The 19,101-nt window shown below is 44.9% G+C and overlaps 5 non-coding genes and 4 pseudogenes across 5 annotated transcripts; all 9 read left to right on the forward strand.

The window, feature by feature from the left end:
- Nucleotides 1-2,172: 2,172 nt before the first annotated feature.
- LOC130412498 (U2 spliceosomal RNA) lies at nt 2,173-2,350 on the forward strand (annotated as a pseudogene).
- An 804-nt stretch (nt 2,351-3,154) lies between these two features.
- LOC130412306 (U1 spliceosomal RNA) lies at nt 3,155-3,318 on the forward strand. The gene has a single exon (XR_008905192.1). It is a non-coding gene; the product is annotated as a U1 spliceosomal RNA (small nuclear RNA).
- A 6,336-nt stretch (nt 3,319-9,654) lies between these two features.
- On the forward strand, nt 9,655-9,832 carry LOC130412541 (U2 spliceosomal RNA; annotated as a pseudogene).
- Nucleotides 9,833-10,636: 804 nt separating this feature from the next.
- Nucleotides 10,637-10,800, forward strand: LOC130412345 (U1 spliceosomal RNA). Its single transcript, XR_008905232.1, has one exon. It is a non-coding gene; the product is annotated as a U1 spliceosomal RNA (small nuclear RNA).
- Nucleotides 10,801-14,753: 3,953 nt separating this feature from the next.
- Nucleotides 14,754-14,931, forward strand: LOC130412516 (U2 spliceosomal RNA; annotated as a pseudogene).
- Nucleotides 14,932-15,671: 740 nt separating this feature from the next.
- LOC130412317 (U1 spliceosomal RNA) lies at nt 15,672-15,835 on the forward strand. Its single transcript, XR_008905203.1, has one exon. It is a non-coding gene; the product is annotated as a U1 spliceosomal RNA (small nuclear RNA).
- Nucleotides 15,836-16,642: 807 nt separating this feature from the next.
- LOC130412391 (U2 spliceosomal RNA) lies at nt 16,643-16,833 on the forward strand. The gene has a single exon (XR_008905276.1). It is a non-coding gene; the product is annotated as a U2 spliceosomal RNA (small nuclear RNA).
- Nucleotides 16,834-17,651: 818 nt separating this feature from the next.
- Nucleotides 17,652-17,815, forward strand: LOC130412329 (U1 spliceosomal RNA). Its single transcript, XR_008905215.1, has one exon. It is a non-coding gene; the product is annotated as a U1 spliceosomal RNA (small nuclear RNA).
- Nucleotides 17,816-18,622: 807 nt separating this feature from the next.
- Nucleotides 18,623-18,709, forward strand: LOC130412557 (U2 spliceosomal RNA; annotated as a pseudogene).
- The last annotated feature ends 392 nt before the right edge of the window (nt 18,710-19,101 follow it).

Raw genomic sequence — 19,101 nt, forward strand, 5'->3', positions numbered from 1 at the left:
TTAAATAAATACGAGCCGTCGTACCCACAAGAGGCGATCGCAAGCTGAACCCTCTGACCAGACACGTGATCTTAGCCAAAAGGCCGAGAAGCGATGCCCACAATGAGTGGCAAAAGGCAGAGCGTGGGGCGGCACCGACTATTGGGCTTGCGGTGCACATGCGCCTCAAAGGTCAGCGTGTGATCGTACGAACACACAATCAAATGTATCGTTTAAACAACAGAATCAATTAACCAATTAACGAAAGAAGAAATAATTAAATGGGCTATTTTTGAAGACCTGAACGAATGAAGGAACGGACTGAAAATCAAATGTATCGTTTAAACAACAGAATCAATTAACCGATTAACGAAAGAAGAAATAATTAAATGGGCTATTTATGAAGACCTGAACGAATGAAGTTTTTTCGTTCATATTTTGGACGCCTCATCAGACGAGTATAGAACGCATCTTCGACGGAGATTCTGCCAGACCACGCTGACCTTCATTTCTGTGAAACGTGTGCGTGCTCGTCCGTTCCTTCATCCGTTCAGGTCTTCATAAATAGCCCATTTAATTATTTCTTCTTTCGTTAATCGGTTAATTTATTCTATTGTTTAAACAATACATTTGATTGTCAGTCCGTTCCTTCATTGGTTCAGGTCTTCATAAATAGCCCATTTAATTATTTCTTCTTGACTTGACCTGAAAGTAATAAAAGCAGATCTAAAGATATTGGGAGTAAAATTTGACAGCAACGGTGGAGGGAGTAGAAACTGGCCAGACGTTTTAGCAAAAGTAAGACAGAGACTAGGGTTCTGGCAACTGAGACAACTTACTTTGGAAGGGAAAGTTTTAATTATCAAAACTGTGATTTTACCGTTGCTTTTATTGTTGTGTTCTATTTTTTATCCCCCCAGATTTTTTCTTTTAGCACTGGATCGAGCAATTTTTTATTTTTTGTGGGGGTCTAAGTGGGAGAGGCTGAGGAGAGAAACAATGAAGAGAGCACCGGAGCATGGAGGCAAAGGAGTCCCAGACCCCCAACTGGTTTTAGGAGCACCATACACTGCATTACACATCAAATACGCAATGGCCCCATCCAGAGAACACAAAACAGTAGCTATGGCCAGGTTCTGGATGGGGTCATATCTGAGGTCCTTGAAGATTTTAAAAGTAGACCTAAGAACACCCATTGCTTTTAATCTTCCTCCAGCATATGTTTCTATTAAAAAGTTTTTAAAATATTTTAACTTGGAAAAGGAAAACGTTACAATTTTAACTAACCATCGCTCAATTCTATCTGTTGTTCAGGAGCGAGAAAAAGTGAGCCCCGTGCCTGGGCTCACACTAGGTGAAGCAGAAAGGGTGTGGCGTGAGGTATCCCACCCAGCACTCCAGAACAAGCACAAAGATCTGGCGTGGATGGTGGCCCATGAGATCCTCCCGGTCAGGGCGGTGATGCATTCCCGAGGAATGGGCAAAGATGCGACCTGCCCACGGTCTGGGTGTGGCAGGCCGGAGACAGTGAGGCATGCTCTCTGGGAGTGCAGCGCTGCGAGAGACCTGTGGGCAACGGCCGGCCCCCTGCAATTCCCGTGCCTGCCAGCAGGGGGGGTACCAGATTACCGCATGGTGAGAAGCGGGGTGATCCAGAGGAAAAAGCCAGAAAAACATGAAATAGATCTCTGGATCACCATAAATTGCATCAAGGATGCCATCTGGACCTCCAGAAACCTGCTGGTAGGGAAGCACGTACAGGTGTCTCTGCCAGCCACTCACCAGCTGGCCTCATCAAGGCGGCAGGAGTACGCCGTACGTGCCCAATCGGACGTGGGGGCCGGAGCTTCACAGGGAGGTCTCCACAGCCACCGACCCTGACTGCCCGTAGATGCTCCCCCTCAGAGGATTAACTCGAGAGGAGCAGCGGTGCCACGGTTCAAGAGGATCTCCGCTGGGACCACAAACACCTAGCATGAACTTGTTCTGGAGAGCGAGACAAACTGAACTTTTATTTGTTAAGGGCTCACGCCGCTCCTGTTCAACAGAAGAGAGATGTTTTTATTTAAATTTTTAAAAAAGGTTTTTCTTTTAAGGGTTTTAAACAACCTGCTCCATAATGGTTTTAGAATACGTGCTTGTCCAAGTTGAAATGTTGTAACATAAAGTGACATATGCTGTGAAAAGATCAATAAAACTTTTCGAAAGAAAGAAAAAATCTGTTCTTATCAGTTTAATATCTGATACGTCCCCTATCTGGGGACCATATATTAAATGGATTTTTGAAACGCGGAGCTGGAAGCGGGGCTTGCTCCGCCCACTCCACGCATCGACCTGGTATTGCAGTGTCTCCAGGAACGGTGCATTCCCCTTTCGGGGATAGCAGCTTGTGTTGAAAGGTAGTGATGAGAAGACGCAAAGTTTTATTTCTCACGTGACTGTCTTATACAGAAAAATACCTTGGCAAGTACTTACTCACTCAGTCACTCAGTCACTCACTCACTCACTCACTCGGTCACTCACTCACTCACTCACTCACTCACTCACTCACTCGGTCACTCACTCACTCGGTCACTCACTCACTCAGTCACTCACTCACTCACTCACTCACTCACTCACTCACTCACTCACTCACTCTCTCACACTCTCACTCTCACTCTCTCACAGTCTCACGCACGCACTCACTAAAGCCCTAAATGTATGCGGATAGTTATGTGTTGAAGAACGTAGTTCCTATTAGAGACGCTTGCGCCTGGCTTAAATGCTGTTGTGTGATAGAGAGAGAACGGGGCTTCCTGTAGCTCAGTGGTAAGAGCATTGCGTTAACAGGTTTTGGGTACGATCCCTGTGAATTGCAAATACCTATGTAAATGTATAGGATAAAGCAATGTAAGTCGCTTTGGATAAAGGCGTCTGCCAAATGCTTAAATGCAAAAGGTGTCCAGCATCCAATTGAAACACTTTCAGCACATATGTGGACTGTTTGCGTTGAATTCTTAATGTATTTGTCTGTTCATGTGTATGTTTGCCTGTGGACCGTCGCCTTCGTGCGCTTTCCCACGGGTTCTACAGAGCAATCAACTGGAACTTGCAGTTGCCGAACGCTCGCTCGGGGTCAGCGTTGATGCGCATGGCAGAGGCAAGTAAGCGATGTCTTGCCCGAACGGGGCAAATCATACTTACCTGGCAGGGGAGACACCATGATCACGAAGGCGGTTCACCCAGGACGAGGCTCGGCCATTGCACTCAGGTTGGGTTGACTTTTGCGAATTCCCCAAATGTGGGAATCTCGACTGCATAATTTCTGGTAGTGGGGGACTGCGTTCGCGCTCTCCCCTTATCATGTATCAAAAGAAGAGAGATTTTGTATTGTGTCCGTATTTCGAACCTTGTTGGCGTCAGATCTGCAGATTCCGCAAGAGACGAGCACCAAATCGAGTGATCGATTACTTCCTAATACCATGTTTTTTTTTTAATACGGTTGTTTGCTGTTCCGTCGTTCCCAAACACACATACATGTATGTATGTATGCATGTAGGTATATTTATATATATAATTATTTAGATATTCATTTATTCGTTTGCTGGTTTTATGTTTGATTCATTTGTTTAATTGTTTTTTCGTTCATATTTTGGACGCCTCATCAGACGAGTATAGAACGCATCTTCGACGGAGATTCTGCCAGACCACGCTGACCTTCATTTCTGTGAAACGTGTGCGTGCTCGTCCGTTCCTTCATCCGTTCAGGTCTTCATAAATAGCCCATTTAATTATTTCTTCTTTCGTTAATCGGTTAATTTATTCTATTGTTTAAACAATACATTTGATTGTCAGTCCGTTCCTTCATTCGTTCAGGTCTTCATAAATAGCCCATTTAATTATTTCTTCTTTCGTTAATCGGTTAATTGATTCTGTTGTTTAAACGATACATTTGATTTTCAGTCCGTTCCTTCATTCGTTCAGGTCTTCAAAAATAGCCCATTTAATTATTTCTTCTTTCGTTAATTGGTTAATTGATTCTGTTGTTTAAACGATACATTTGATTGTGTGTTCGTACGATCACACGCTGACCTTTGAGGCGCATGTGCACCGCAAGCCCAATAGTCGGTGCCGCCCCACGATCTGCCTTTTGCCACCCATTGTGGGCATCGCTTCTCGGCCTTTTGGCTAAGATCAAGTGTCTGGTCAGAGGGTTGAGCTTGCGATCGCCTCTTGTGGGTACGACGGCTCGTATTTATTTAATAATTCGAGTTTAAACCAACAGGAGGTATACTGCGAGAGCATCTCAGCTTAAGCGGCTTTTAAAGGGATCATTTTATTCCAACAGATCGTTTTTAAGGTGAGTGTTTTATTGTTTATTTATTGTTTATTTATTGCTTATTTATTGCTTATTTATTGCTCATTTATTACTGGTGTTTTATTCCCGCTGTAGGTGCCTCCACCATGTCGGCTGCCCGTGCCGGCGTGCGGAGGCACCACAGTGTGCGGTTTTTATTTAAAGAAGTTGATGGAAAGCTCCTGGGGATGTCCCGTTTGGACTTCTCCAGGAAGCTTGTCCAAAAAGTTTTACGTTTTGATGTGGCAGAAATAAACTGTTTAATGACCCTGCCTTTTAACAAAGGTTTTGATTTAAGTTTTAAGAACGCTTCCCTGATAACTTCATTTTGGCAACGGTTTGATTCTGCTAAGACCCATTTCTCCATGTTTAATGTGGAAAAGCTTTCTGACAACTCTCTTAGAACTGTGGTTGTTAGAATGTTTAATGAAACTGTAACTGGAGATGACATTTGTGTATGGCTGGGTAGATACTGCACGGTTAGAGGCCAGCCAGTTAAGGTGGTGGATGAAGATGGAATCTGGAACTGCTCTTGGCGAATTCCCATTAAACAATGGGAAGACGCCGAGGGCTACCAGGGCCTGAAGCATCTGCCATCCATGATTGTGTTGGGAGAAAACCGGGGCTACATTCATTACCAAGGGATGCCCAAATTGTGTAGAAAATGTGGCAAAATTGGGCATCTGGCCGAAGCATGCGAAGTGATTGTTTGTGGGAAGTGCAGAGAAATTGGTCACGGTTTTGATGAGTGTACCAATGGCAGGCGGTGCAATCTGTGTGGTGACTTTAACCATCTCTACAGAGATTGCCCGAAAAGTTTTGCCAACAAGCTAAAGGGCAACAAAATGGCCGCCCCACACCAGCCTCAAACAAAAGAACAAAGGGAGGAGGAGGCGGTCCCTGAAGTTTTGGCGGCAATTTCAAACTCTCAGCCAGCTTCAGGGATTGGCCAATAGATAGCAAGTGGGGCGGCCCAAGGGGCGGAGGCATTCAATGTTGATGAACCGGAACAAGAAAGAGAAGAGGAAACGACATCCTCGTTGATCACGGTTTCCGAGATTAGTATGGAGTCCAGTGGGAGCGAAACTGATGTTTCACTCCCCAATGCACAAGTGCAAAAAAGGCCTGCGGGATCTCCTCTGTCCAAAACGGAGGAGAAAAAGCCGAGGGCCACAAAACAGCCAGATAGTCCCCTTTCGGAGGATCTGGACCGTATGTGGCCTCAGGATGTCCCTAATGAAGTGTCCTTTTTGGAAGTCCAGCTAAGAACATCATCGCCCAATGAGCCGCAAGAGATTTCCTCTGCGGCTCTGGAGCCCATAAGAACCTGCTACCCTGACTCCAGAATAGTGGAGGTTAAGGAAGAGCAGGTATCACAAGAAATTTTATGATTGTAATTTATCTTTGTAGTCCGTTTTTCCATTTTTAAATATGTCATGTCTTTTTAAAACCATACTGCTCATGGCCCTCACAATCTCTACAATCAATGTGAGAAGTGTGAAGTCTACCTTTCGAGCACAGAGTATTTTATCGTATTTAAAGAATTTTAAGTCAGATGTGTTTTTATTGCAAGAGTGTGCTCTGCCTTTTTTAACAAATTACAGGAAGTGGGCAGAGCTCTGGACCCCGGGCCCCTCCTTGTGGAGTGGATCCAATTTTAACAAATGTGACGGTGTTGCTATTTTAATAAACAACCCAAATATCTCGGTGAAGGGCAGCACCGTGGTGAGGGACGGGAGGGCAATTTTAGCAAATCTGACGTTTTTAGATAGACATTTTAACATTTTAAATGTGTATGGTTTTACCGATAAGAATGAAAGACATGAACTTTTAGAAGAATTGCAGCCCCACATGCTAGGGAGGGTGCCATTTATAGTCTCAGGGGATTTTAATTGCATTTTAACCAGAGCGGACAGAAAGGGAGCCGGGCAAGATTTTAAGGTGGACAAAACATCAGTTTTATTGCAAAGTATAGTGAAGGATTTTAAATTAGTGGACTGTTTTAAAACTTTGCATCCAAGAGAGGTGGGCTACACCTGGGTCAGTGGTGATGGCACCAAAGCCTCTCGCATTGACTACATTTTTACACGTGACTGCCCACCAACTGATGCTATATTGACACCTATGTATTTTACCGATCACGCTATGCTTTCCTGCACCCTTTCCTTCACCACAGGTGTGACTGTAGGGAGAGGGATCTGGAAGCTGAATTGCTCCCTGTTGCAGGATGAGGAGATAGCTAGAGAATACAGGGAGCAATTCAGTCAATGGCAGACCCTCCAAGACTTTTTTAATTCACGAGCACAGTGGTGGGAGATGGTGAAGGACCGGACCGGGCACTTTTTTAGAAAGAAAGGGATACAGAAAAAGAATAGAGAGAAGCGACGCATGTCGGGGCTGCAAAAACGACTACAGAGGTATTTTAAGCTGCAGAATAATGGTTTGGATTTTAATGAAGAAATTAAAGAGGTCAAAAGAGAAATGTCTGTTTTAGAAAAACAACGGAACGAAGGAGTGATTTTAAGAAGTAAGGAGAAAGAGTTGGAAGAAGGTGAAAAATGCACACGCTACTTTTTTAAAAAGATTATATCAAAGGGAGGTGCAATAACCAAATTAAACATGGGAGGGAGGGAGGCCAACAACACAGATGAAATTGCAAATGAAGTGGAACATTTTTATAAAGATCTATACAGTGAAAAGGAAGTATCAGGTAATGTAATGGAAGACATTTTAAAGTTTATAGATAAAGAAATTGATGATGAGGATGCTGTTTTAACCCAAGATTGTACGATTTTAGAACTAACTAAATGTATGAAAAGTTTTAAAACCGGGAAGTCCCCAGGAAGTGACGGACTTCCCCTTGAATTTTATCAAAAATTTTGGGATATTTTAGCATCTGAATTATTAAATGTTTTTAATGACTTTGACAGACTCGACAAATTACCTGACAGTTTTAGACTAGGGATAGTTTCACTCATACATAAAAAAGGAGATAAAACAGACTTAAAGACGTGGCGACCTATTAGTCTTTTAAATTTTGATTGCAAACTTTTTAGCAAGATTTTATCTACACGAATGTCGACGGTTTTAGAAGACATAATCCACCCAGATCAAGCCTGTGCTGTGCCTGGGAGAAGGATCACGGACAGCCTAGTGCTGGTTAGGGACGCCATCTGTTATGCGAGGGACAGAAACATTAGGCTTATACTATTAAATTTAGACTTTGAGAAAGCTTTTGATCGGGTCTCGCACCAGTACCTGCTTCAGGTACTGCAAAAAATGGGTTTCCCAGGGAGGTTTGTAGAGTGGGTGGGCTTGATGTACAATGACATAATCAGTAAAATTCTTGTAAATGGGCACACAACAAATGCGGTTAATATCCGCAGTGGAGTCCGCCAGGGGTGTCCGCTATCTCCTCTCCTGTATGTGGCTTGCATTGAGCCACTGGCACAGCTCTTGAGAAGGGACCAATGGATTAAAGGACTTAACTTACCTGGGACAAATGGACTGACGTTAAAATGTGTTTTATATATGGATGACGTCACGATTTTAACTACTGACCTTTTATCGGTCCGAAGAGCTTTACAGCTGACTGACCTCTATGGACGGGCCTCAGGCTCCAAGTTAAACAGGAACAAGTCTGAGGCCCAGCTCTTCGGACCATGGGGACGGGTAGACATGGCAGGACTCGACGTGACTGTTAGGGAGACTGACTTGAAGGTTTTAGGTATTAAGTTTGACAGGGAGGGTGGTGGACAAAACAATTGGACAGACACGTTAGGGAAAGTCAGACAACGACTGGGGTTCTGGGGACTAAGGACACTGACCTTAGAGGGCAAGATTTTAATATATAAAGCCGTGATTTTACCACTGCTTTTATTATTATGCTCTGTTTTTAGCCCACCCAGGTTCTTTCTTTTAGCATTGGAGCGGGCGGTGTTTTACTTCTTCTGGGGGTCCAAATGGGAGCGGATTTGAAGAGATGTGGTCAAGAAAAAGAAGGAGAATGGAGGGAAAGGGCTCCCGGACCCCCACTTGTTCTTGGGGAGCAAGTTCACCGCCCTACACATGAAATATGCCACAACCCCATCCAGAAATAGTAAGACTGCAGCAATGGCGAGATTCTGGATGGGGTCATACTTGCGGTTTTTAAAGATTTTACCTGTTGATCTTAGAACCCCAGTGTCTTTTAATCTGCCTAAAGAATACAATTTTATTAAGAAGTTTTTAAAGAGATTCAACTTGGAGGACCAGGAACTCTCTGTTTTAACAAACCACAAGTCTCTTGTCTCCCTTGTGCAGGACCGGGAAGCAGTGAGTCCAGTTCCAGGCCTCACACTAGGTGAGGCCAAACAGGTTTGGCGGAATGCAGCCCACCCCGCTCTTCAGAACCGGCTCAAGGACCTGACGTGGATGGCAGCTCACGAAATCCTCCCAGCCAGGGCGGTGATGCATTCCAGAGGAATGGCCAAAAATCCTGTCTGTCCACGTCCGGGGTGTAATGCCCCGGAGACAGTGAGACACTTCCTCTGGGAGTGCGGCACTGCGCGGGGCCTGTGGACCAGAACTGGCCCCCTGTATTTCCCGTGCCTGCCAGCGGGTGGGGTCCAGATGGACTACAAGCTCGCCGTCTACGGGGTGGGCCGGAGCTTGAGAGCCTTGTCATCACAGCAATTCGTCTCGCTCTGGCTCACCCTGAACATCATAAAGGAAGTCCTCTGGACCACCAGAAACCTGCTGGTAGGGAAACAGGTTACGGTGCCCCTCCACGTCTGCGAGCAGATGGTAACATCTAGGCTGCAGGGGTGCCGGGCTTTGTCATTCGGAGGAGGGGGCTGGGGTGACGCTTAGGGTCCCGGCCTTGCCCCCGCACCTGGTCGCCCGTAGATGCACCCTCACCAATCTGGCTACGGGAACAGCGGGCCAGCGGGCCGGAGGGAGAGGATTTCCGCTCAGCGTCAGAAGCAGAAGGAATTTGGCTTGTTCTGCAGAGCGGGGTGATGGCCATGTTGTCAGGGACTCATCCCGGTTCTGGACAACGGATGACGGGAGACAGTGGTTTTTTAAGATTGTAGATTTTATTGGGCACTTCCTTGGCTGTATAGCTTTTTAAACATCTTATGGGAGTGTTTTTAAATGTATTTTATTGATATTATCTCTAATTTTGCTTTCTTCACGACACTATATTTTAATGTTATTTATGTGAAAATGTGATTTTATGTGAATGTAGAGATATTTGTTGAAAAAGATGTCAATAAAACTTTTCGAAGAAAAAAAAAAAAATCTGTTCTTATCAGTTTAATATCTGATGCGTCCCCTATCTGGGGACCATATATTAAATGGATTTTTGAAAAAAAAAAAAAATCTGTTCTTATCAGTTTAATATCTGTTACGTCCCCTATCTGGGGACCATATATTAAATGGATTTTTGAAACGCGGAGCTGGAAGCGGGGCTTGCTCCGCCCACTCCACGCATCGACCTGGTATTGCAGTGTCTCCAGGAATGGTGCATTCCCCTTTCGGGGATAGCAGCTTGTGTTGAAAGGTAGTGATGAGAAGACGCAAAGTTTTATTTCTCACGTGACTGTCTTATACAGAAAAATACTTTGGCAAGTACTCACTCACTCAGTCACTCAGTCACTCACTCACTCACTCACTCACTCGGTCACTCACTCACTCACTCACTCACTCACTCACTCACTCACTCGGTCACTCACTCACTCGGTCACTCACTCACTCAGTCACTCACTCACTCACTCACTCACTCACTCACTCACTCACTCACTCACACTCTCACTCTCACTCTCTCACAGTCTCACGCACGCACTCACTAAAGCCCTAAATGTATGCGGATAGTTATGTGTTGAAGAACGTAGTTCCTATTAGAGACGCTTGCGCCTGGCTTAAATGCTGTTGTGTGATAGAGAGAGAACGGGGCTTCCTGTAGCTCAGTGGTAAGAGCATTGCGTTAACAGGTTTTGGGTACGATCCCTGGGAATTGCAAATACCTATGTAAATGTATAGGATAAAGCAATGTAAGTCGCTTTGGATGAAGGCGTCTGCCAAATGCTTAAATGCAAAAGGTGTCCAGCATCCAATTGAAACACTTTCAGCACATATGTGGACTGTTTGCGTTGAATTCTTAATGTATTTGTCTGTTCATGTGTATGTTTGCCTGTGGACCGTCGCCTTCGTGCGCTTTCCCACGGGTTCTACAGAGCAATCAACTGGAACTTGCAGTTGCCGAACGCTCGCTCGGGGTCAGCGTTGATGCGCATGGCAGAGGCAAGTAAGCGATGTCTTGCCCGAACGGGGCAAATCATACTTACCTGGCAGGGGAGACACCATGATCACGAAGGCGGTTCACCCAGGACGAGGCTCGGCCATTGCACTCAGGTTGGGTTGACTTTTGCGAATTCCTCAAATGTGGGAATCTCGACTGCATAATTTCTGGTAGTGGGGGACTGCGTTCGCGCTCTCCCCTTATCATGTATCAAAAGAAGAGAGATTTTGTATTGTGTCCGTATTTCGAACCTTGTTGGCGTCAGATCTGCAGATTCCGCAAGAGACGAGCACCAAATCGAGTGATCGATTACTTCCTAATACCATGTTTTTTTTTTAATACGGTTGTTTGCTGTTCCGTCGTTCCCAAACACACATACATGTATGTATGTATGCATGTAGGTATATTTATATATATAATTATTTAGATATTCATTTATTCGTTTGCTGGTTTTATGATTGATTCATTTGTTTAATTGTTTTTTCGTTCATATTTTGGACGCCTCATCAGACGAGTATAGAACGCATCTTCGACGGAGATTCTGCCAGACCACGCTGACCTTCATTTCTGTGAAACGTGTGCGTGCTCGTCCGTTCCTTCATCCGTTCAGGTCTTCATAAATAGCCCATTTAATTATTTCTTCTTTCGTTAATCGGTTAATTTATTCTATTGTTTAAACAATACATTTGATTGTCAGTCCGTTCCTTCATTCGTTCAGGTCTTCATAAATAGCCCATTTAATTATTTCTTCTTTCGTTAATCGGTTAATTGATTCTGTTGTTTAAACGATACATTTGATTTTCAGTCCGTTCCTTCATTCGTTCAGGTCTTCAAAAATAGCCCATTTAATTATTTCTTCTTTCGTTAATTGGTTAATTGATTCTGTTGTTTAAACGATACATTTGATTGTGTGTTCGTACGATCACACGCTGACCTTTGAGGCGCATGTGCACCGCAAGCCCAATAGTCGGTGCCGCCCCACGCTCTGCCTTTTGCCACCCATTGTGGGCATCGCTTCTCGGCCTTTTGGCTAAGATCACGTGTCTGGTCAGAGGGTTGAGCTTGCGATCGCCTCTCGGAGGTTTTTTGGCTCTCAAATTTTTGTTTTGAGGGTCGATACAATTCGGGAGGTACATTGTGCTGCATTTGCTTTTATTGTATTTATTGTGTTTCAGGTTTTACAACAGACGAATCTACTTTGGAGGATTGTATTTCAGGTATTTTAACTATTTTTAAGGTAAGGTTATTTATTTATTTATTGTCTGTTTTAAAGTTTGTTTTAGTCTGCTGTAGGTGCCTCCATCATGTCGGCTGCTCGTGCCGGCGTGCGGAGGCACCACAGTGTGCGGTTTTTGTTGAAAGAAATCGACGGAAAGCTCCTGGGGATGTCCCGTTTGGACTTCTCCAGGAAGCTTGTCCAAAAAACTTTACTTTTTAATGTGGATGATATTAACTGCTTAACGACCCTGCCTTTTAACAAAGGCTTTGATTTAAGTTTTAGAAACGCTTCCCTGTTAACTGCATTTTGGCAACGGTTTGATTCTGTAAAGACCCATTTCTCCATGTTTAATGTGGAAAAGCTTTCTGATAACTCGCTTAGAACTGTTGTTGTCAGAATGTTTAATGAAACGGTAACTGGAGATGACATTTGTGTATGGCTGGGTAGATACTGCACGGTTCGAGGCCAACCAGTTAAGGTGGTGGATGAAGACGGTATCTGGAACTGCTCTTGGCGAATTCCCATTAAACAATGGGAGGACGCCGAGGGCTACCAGGGCCTGAAGCATCTGCCATCCATGATTGTGTTGGGAGAAAACCGGGGCTACATCCATTACCAAGGGATGCCCAAATTGTGTAGGAAATGTGGCAAAATTGGGCATCTAGCCGAAGCATGCCAAGTAATAGTTTGTGGGAAGTGTAGAGAAATTGGTCACAGTTTTGACGAATGTACCAATGGCAGGCGTTGCAATCTGTGTGGTGACTATAACCATCTCTACAGAGATTGCCCGAAAAGTTTTGCCAACAAATTAAAGGGTAACAAAATGGCCGCCCCACAAACAGAAGGACAAAGAGAGGAGGCGGTCCCTGAGGTTTTGGCGGGAACCCCACTCGCCCAGCCAGTCTCAGGGATTGGCCAACAAAGGGAGGATGGGGCGGCCCCAGGGGCGGAGTCGGAAGGTTCAGTTGAGCATGGGGAGGAAGTCACCTCCCAAAATGGAAAAGAACAGAATGAGGGAGAGGAGGATACGACTTCCTCCCTAGTCACTGTCTCCGAAATCAGTATGGAGTCTGATCGGAGTGTAACTGATTGTTCCCTCCCAAACGCTCAGGTGCAAAAAAGACCTGCGGGATCTCCTCTGGTTGATACAGAGGAGAAAAGATTGAAGGCTACACCGCGGCCAGATAGTTCTTCATCAGAAAGTCTGGACCGTGTGTGGCCTCATGAATCCCCAAATGAGGTTTCCTTTTTGCACGTTAAGCTAAAAACATCATCACCGAAGGAGCAACAAGAGAGTTCCTCTGCTGCTCCTGAAGTGAAGGGCACTGTGCCTCCTGATCCCATAACTATTGGGATTAAGGAGGAGCAAGTGTCACAAGAAATTCTCTGATTTTAAGTTAAGTATGTTGCTGCTTGTACATTTCCTTTTTAGTGCTCATGTTTTTAACCATACTGCTCATGACTCTCACAATCTGCCCAATCAATGTAAGAAGTGTGAGATCCCCTGTACGAGCACAGAGTGTTTTATTAACGTTAAAAACGTTTAAAGCTCATGTCTTTTTATTGCAACACTGTGCTCTCCCCTGTTGTTACAACGCTAAAGGAAGTGGAAAGATTGACGGAGCCAAGGTCCCTCCTTTTGGAGTGGATCCAACACAAAAAAGAAGGGGGCGAGCACTTTTAGCAACTTTGATATTCTTAGACAGTGCTTTTAACGTTCTTAATGTGTATGGTTTTACTCGGAAAATGAGATATGAGATTTTGGAGGACTTGCAGCCCCACATGCTACTTTTATTAAAATGTTTTTAAAGAAACAGAGAGTTCCCGGGCCTCCAAGCTATGTTTTAACTAACCACAAGTCTCTTGTCTCCCTTGTGCAGGACCGGGAAGCAGTGAGTCCAAGTCCAGGGCTCACTCTAGGTGAAGCCACACAAGCTTTGAGGAATGTAGCCCACCCCGCTCTTCAGAACCGGCTCAAGGACCTGATGTGGATGGCGGTTCATGAAATCCTCCCAGCCAGGGCGGTTATGCACTCTAGAGGAATGGCCAGGAACCCGATCTGTCCACGTCCGGGGTTTAATGCCCCGGAGACAGTGAGACACCTCCTCTGGAAGTGCGGCACTGCGCGGGGCCTGTGTGACCTTAACTGGCCCCCTAGTTTCCCGAGCCTGCCGGCGGGTGGGGTCCAGATGGACTACAAGCTCGCCTTCCATGGGGTGGGCCGGAGCTCGAGAGTTTTGACTTCACAACAGCTCATCTCGCTCTGGCTCACCCTGAACATAACAAGGAAGTCATCTGGACCACCAGAAACCTGCTGGTGGGGAAACAGGTTACGGTGCCCCTCCACGCTCGCGAGCGGATGATGACATCTAAGCTGCAGGGGTGCCGGACCTAGTCATTCGGAGGAGGGGGCTGGGGTCACGCTTAGGGTCCCGGCCTTGCCCCCGCACCTGGTCGCCCGTAGATGCACCCTCACCAATCTGGCTACGGGAACAGCGGGCCAGCGGGCCGGAGGGAGAGGATTTCCGCTGGCTGCCGGAAATGGAAGGAAATTGGTTTGTTCTGCAGAGCGGGGCGACGGCCATCTTGTCAGGGACTCCTCCCGGTTCTGGACAACGGATGACGAGAGACAGTGGTTTTTTAAGATTGCTGGTTTAAATGGTCATTTCCTGTTCTTTTTTACCTTTTTAAACACCGTAGAGGGTTTTTAGGCATGTTTGGAAATTTTAAACATATGTTTTATACCTTTTAGAGCATGTGTTTGGATTTTTAAACATGTTTATTAAGTCTTTTATGTCATCCCTTGTTTTAATGTTGTTTTTATCTCTCTTTCCATAATTTAGTAGTCAAAATGTTTTTTTATCTTTTGTGTGAATATTTAAATTGAAATGGAAAAACTGTTTGTGAAAGTGAGATGTTAATGATAAAAGATGACAATAAACTTTTTTCGAAAGAAAAAAATCTGTTCTTATCAGTTTAATATCTGATACGTCCCCTATCTGGGGACCATATATTAAATGGATTTTTGAAACGCGGAGCTGGAAGCGGGGCTTGCTCCGCCCACTCCACGCATCGACCTGGTATTGCAGTGTCTCCAGGAACGGTGCATTCCCCTTTCGGGGATAGCAGCTTGTGTTGAAAGGTAGTGATGAGAAGACGCAAAGTTTTATTTCTCACGTGACTGTCTTATACAGAAAAATACTTTGGCAAGTACTCACTCACTCAGTCACTCACTCACTCACTCGGTCACTCACTCACTCACTCGGTCACTCACTCACTCACTCACTCACTCACTCACTCACTCACTCACTCACTCACTCACACTCTCACTCTCACTCTCTCACAGTCTCACGCATGCACTCACTAAAGCCCTAAATGTATGCGGATAGTTATGTGTTGAAGAACGTAGTTCCTATTAGAGACCCTTGCGCCTGGCTTAAATGCTGTTGTGTGATAGAGAGAGAACGGGGCTTCCTGTAGCTCAGTGGTAAGAGCATTGCGTTAACAGGTTTTGGGTACGATCCCTGGGAATTGCAAATACCTATGTAAATGTATAGGATAAAGCAATGTAAGTCGCTTTGGATAAAGGCGTCTGCCAAATGCTTAAATGCAAAAGGTGTCCAGCATCCAATTGAAACACTTTCAGCACATATGTGGACTGTTTGCGTTGAATTCTTAATGTATTTGTCTGTTCATGTGTATGTTTGCCTGTGGACCGTCGCCTTCGTGCGCTTTCCCACGGGTTCTACAGAGCAATCAACTGGAACTTGCAGTTGCCGAACGCTCGCTCGGGGTCAGCGTTGATGCGCATGGCAGAGGCAAGTAAGCGATCTCTTGCCCGAACGGGGCAAATCATACTTACCTGGCAGGGGAGACACCATGATCACGAAGGCGGTTCACCCAGGACGAGGCTCGGCCATTGCACTCAGGTTGGGTTGACTTTTGCGAATTCCCCAAATGTGGGAATCTCGACTGCATAATTTCTGGTAGTGGGGGACTGCGTTCGCGCTCTCCCCTTATCATGTATCAAAAGAAGAGAGATTTTGTATTGTGTCCGTATTTCGAACCTTGTTGGCGTCAGATCTGCAGATTCCGCAAGAGACGAGCACCAAATCGAGTGATAGATTACTTCCTAATACCATGTTTTTTTTTAATACGGTTGTTTGCTGTTCCGTCGTTCCCAAACACACATACATGTATGTATGCATGCATGTAGGTATATTTATATATATAATTATTTAGATATTCATTTATTCGTTTGCTGGTTTTATGTTTGATTCATTTGTTTAATTGTTTTTTCGTTCATATTTTGGACGCCTCATCAGACGAGTATAGAACGCATCTTCGACGGAGATTCTGCCAGACCACGCTGACCTTCATTTCTGTGAAACGTGTGCGTGCTCGTCCGTTCCTTCATCCGTTCAGGTCTTCATAAATAGCCCATTTAATTATTTCTTCTTTCGTTAATCGGTTAATTTATTCTATTGTTTAAACGATACATTTGATTGTCAGTCCGTTCCTTCATTCGTTCAGGTCTTCATAAATAGCCCATTTAATTATTTCTTCTTTCGTTAATCGGTTAATTGATTCTGTTGTTTAAACGATACATTTGATTTTCAGTCCGTTCCTTCATTCGTTCAGGTCTTCAAAAATAGCCCATTTAATTATTTCTTCTTTCGTTAATTGGTTAATTGATTCTGTTGTTTAAACGATACATTTGATTGTGTGTTCGTACGATCACACGCTGACCTTTGAGGCGCATGTGCACCGCAAGCCCAATAGTCGGTGCCGCCCCACGCTCTGCCTTTTGCCACCCATTGTGGGCATCGCTTCTCGGCCTTTTGGCTAAGATCAAGTGTAGTATCTGTTCTTATCAGTTTAATATCTGATACGTCCCCTATCTGGGGACCATATATTAAATGGATTTTTGAAACGCGGAGCTGGAAGCGGGGCTTGCTCCGCCCACTCCACGCATCGACCTGGTATTGCAGTGTCTCCAGGAACGGTGCATTCCCCTTTCGGGGATAGCAGCTTGTGTTGAAAGGTAGTGATGAGAAGACGCAAAGTTTTATTTCTCACGTGATTGTCTTATACAGAAAAATACTTTGGCAAGTACTCACTCACTCAGTCACTCAGTCACTCAGTCACTCAGTCACTCACTCAGTCACTCACTCACTCACTCACTCACTCACTCACTCACTCACTCACTCACTCGGTCACTCACTCACTCACTCACTCACTCACTGACTCACTCACTCACTCACTCAGTCACTCACTCACTCACTCAGTCACTCACTCACTCTCTCACACTCTCACTCTCTCACAGTCTCACGCACGCACTCACTAAAGCCCTAAATGTATGCGGATAGTTATGTGTTGAAGAACGTAGTTCCTATTAGAGACGCTTGCGCCTGGCTTAAATGCTGTTGTGTGATAGAGAGAGAACGGGGCTTCCTGTAGCTCAGTGGTAAGAGCATTGCGTTAACAGGTTTTGGGTACGATCCCTGGGAATTGCAAATACCTATGTAAATGTATAGGATAAAGCAATGTAAGTCGCTTTGGATAAAGGCGTCTGCCAAATGCTTAAATGCAAAAGGTGTCCAGCATCCAATTGAAACACTTTCAGCACATATGTGGACTGTTTGCGTTGAATTCTTAATGTATTTGTCTGTTCATGTGTATGTTTGCCTGTGGACCGTCGCCTTCGTGCGCTTTCCCACGGGTTCTACAGAGCAATCAACTGGAACTTGCAGTTGCCGAACGCTCGCTCGGGGTCAGCGTTGATGCGCATGGCAGAGGCAAGTAAGCGATGTCTTACCCGAACGGGGCAAATCATACTTACCTGGCAGGGGAGACACCATGATCACGAAGGCGGTTCACCCAGGACGAGGCTCGGCCATTGCACTCAGGTTGGGTTGACTTTTGCGAATTCCCCAAATGTGGGAATCTCGACTGCATAATTTCTGGTAGTGGGGGACTGCGTTCGCGCTCTCCCCTTATCATGTATCAAAAGAAGAGAGATTTTGTATTGTGTCCGTATTTCGAACCTTGTTGGCGTCAGATCTGCAGATTCCGCAAGAGACGAGCACCAAATCGAGTGATCGATTACTTCCTAATACCATGTTTTTTTTTAATACGGTTGTTTGCTGTTCCGTCGTTCCCAAACACACATACATGTATGTATGCATGCATGTAGGTATATTTATATATATAATTATTTAGATATTCATTTATTCGTTTGCTGGTTTTATGTTTGATTCATTTGTTTAATTGTTTTTTCGTTCATATTTTGGACGCCTCATCAGACGAGTATAGAACGCATCTTCGACGGAGATTCTGCCAGACCACGCTGACCTTCATTTCTGTGAAACGTGTGCGTGCTCGTCCGTTCCTTCATCCGTTCAGGTCTTCATAAATAGCCCATTTAATTATTTCTTCTTTCGTTAATCGGTTAATTTATTCTATTGTTTAAACGATACATTTGATTGTCAGTCCGTTCCTTCATTCGTTCAGGTCTTCATAAATAGCCCATTTAATTATTTCTTCTTTCGTTAATCGGTTAATTGATTCTGTTGTTTAAACGATACATTTGATTTTCAGTCCGTTCCTTCATTCGTTCAGGTCTTCAAAAATAGCCCATTTAATTATTTCTTCTTTCGTTAATTGGTTAATTGATTCTGTTGTTTAAACGATACATTTGATTGTGTGTTCGTACGATCACACGCTGACCTTTGAGGCGCATGTGCACCGCAAGCCCAATAGTCGGTGCCGCCCCACGCTCTGCCTTTTGCCACCCATTGTGGGCATCGCTTCTCGGCCTTTTGGCTAAGATCAAGTGTAGTATCTGTTCTTATCAGTTTTGGCGGGAATTTCAAACTCTCAGCCAGCTTCAGGGATTGGCCAAGAGATAGCAAGCGGGGCGGCCCAAGGGGCGGAGCCATACAATGGATATGAAATGGACAAAGAACAGGAAGAGGAAACGACATCCTCGTTGGTCACGGTTTCCGAGATCAGTATGGAGTCCAGTGGGAGCGAAACTGATGTCTCGCTCCCCAATGCACAAGTGCAAAAAAGGCCTGCGGGATCTCCTCTGTCCAAAACGGAGGAGAAAAAGCCGAGAGCCACACAACAGCCAGATAGTCCCCTTTCGGAAGATCTGGACCGTATGTGGCCTCAGGAAGCCTCTAATGAAGTGTCCTTTTTGCAAGTTCAGCTAAGAACATCATCGCCTAATGAGCCGCAAGAGATTTCCTCTGCGGCTCTGGAGGCCATAAGAACCTGCTA

The sequence above is a fragment of the Triplophysa dalaica genome, chromosome 22 (assembly GCF_015846415.1).
Source record: "Triplophysa dalaica isolate WHDGS20190420 chromosome 22, ASM1584641v1, whole genome shotgun sequence".
Lineage (NCBI taxonomy): Eukaryota > Metazoa > Chordata > Actinopteri > Cypriniformes > Nemacheilidae > Triplophysa > Triplophysa dalaica.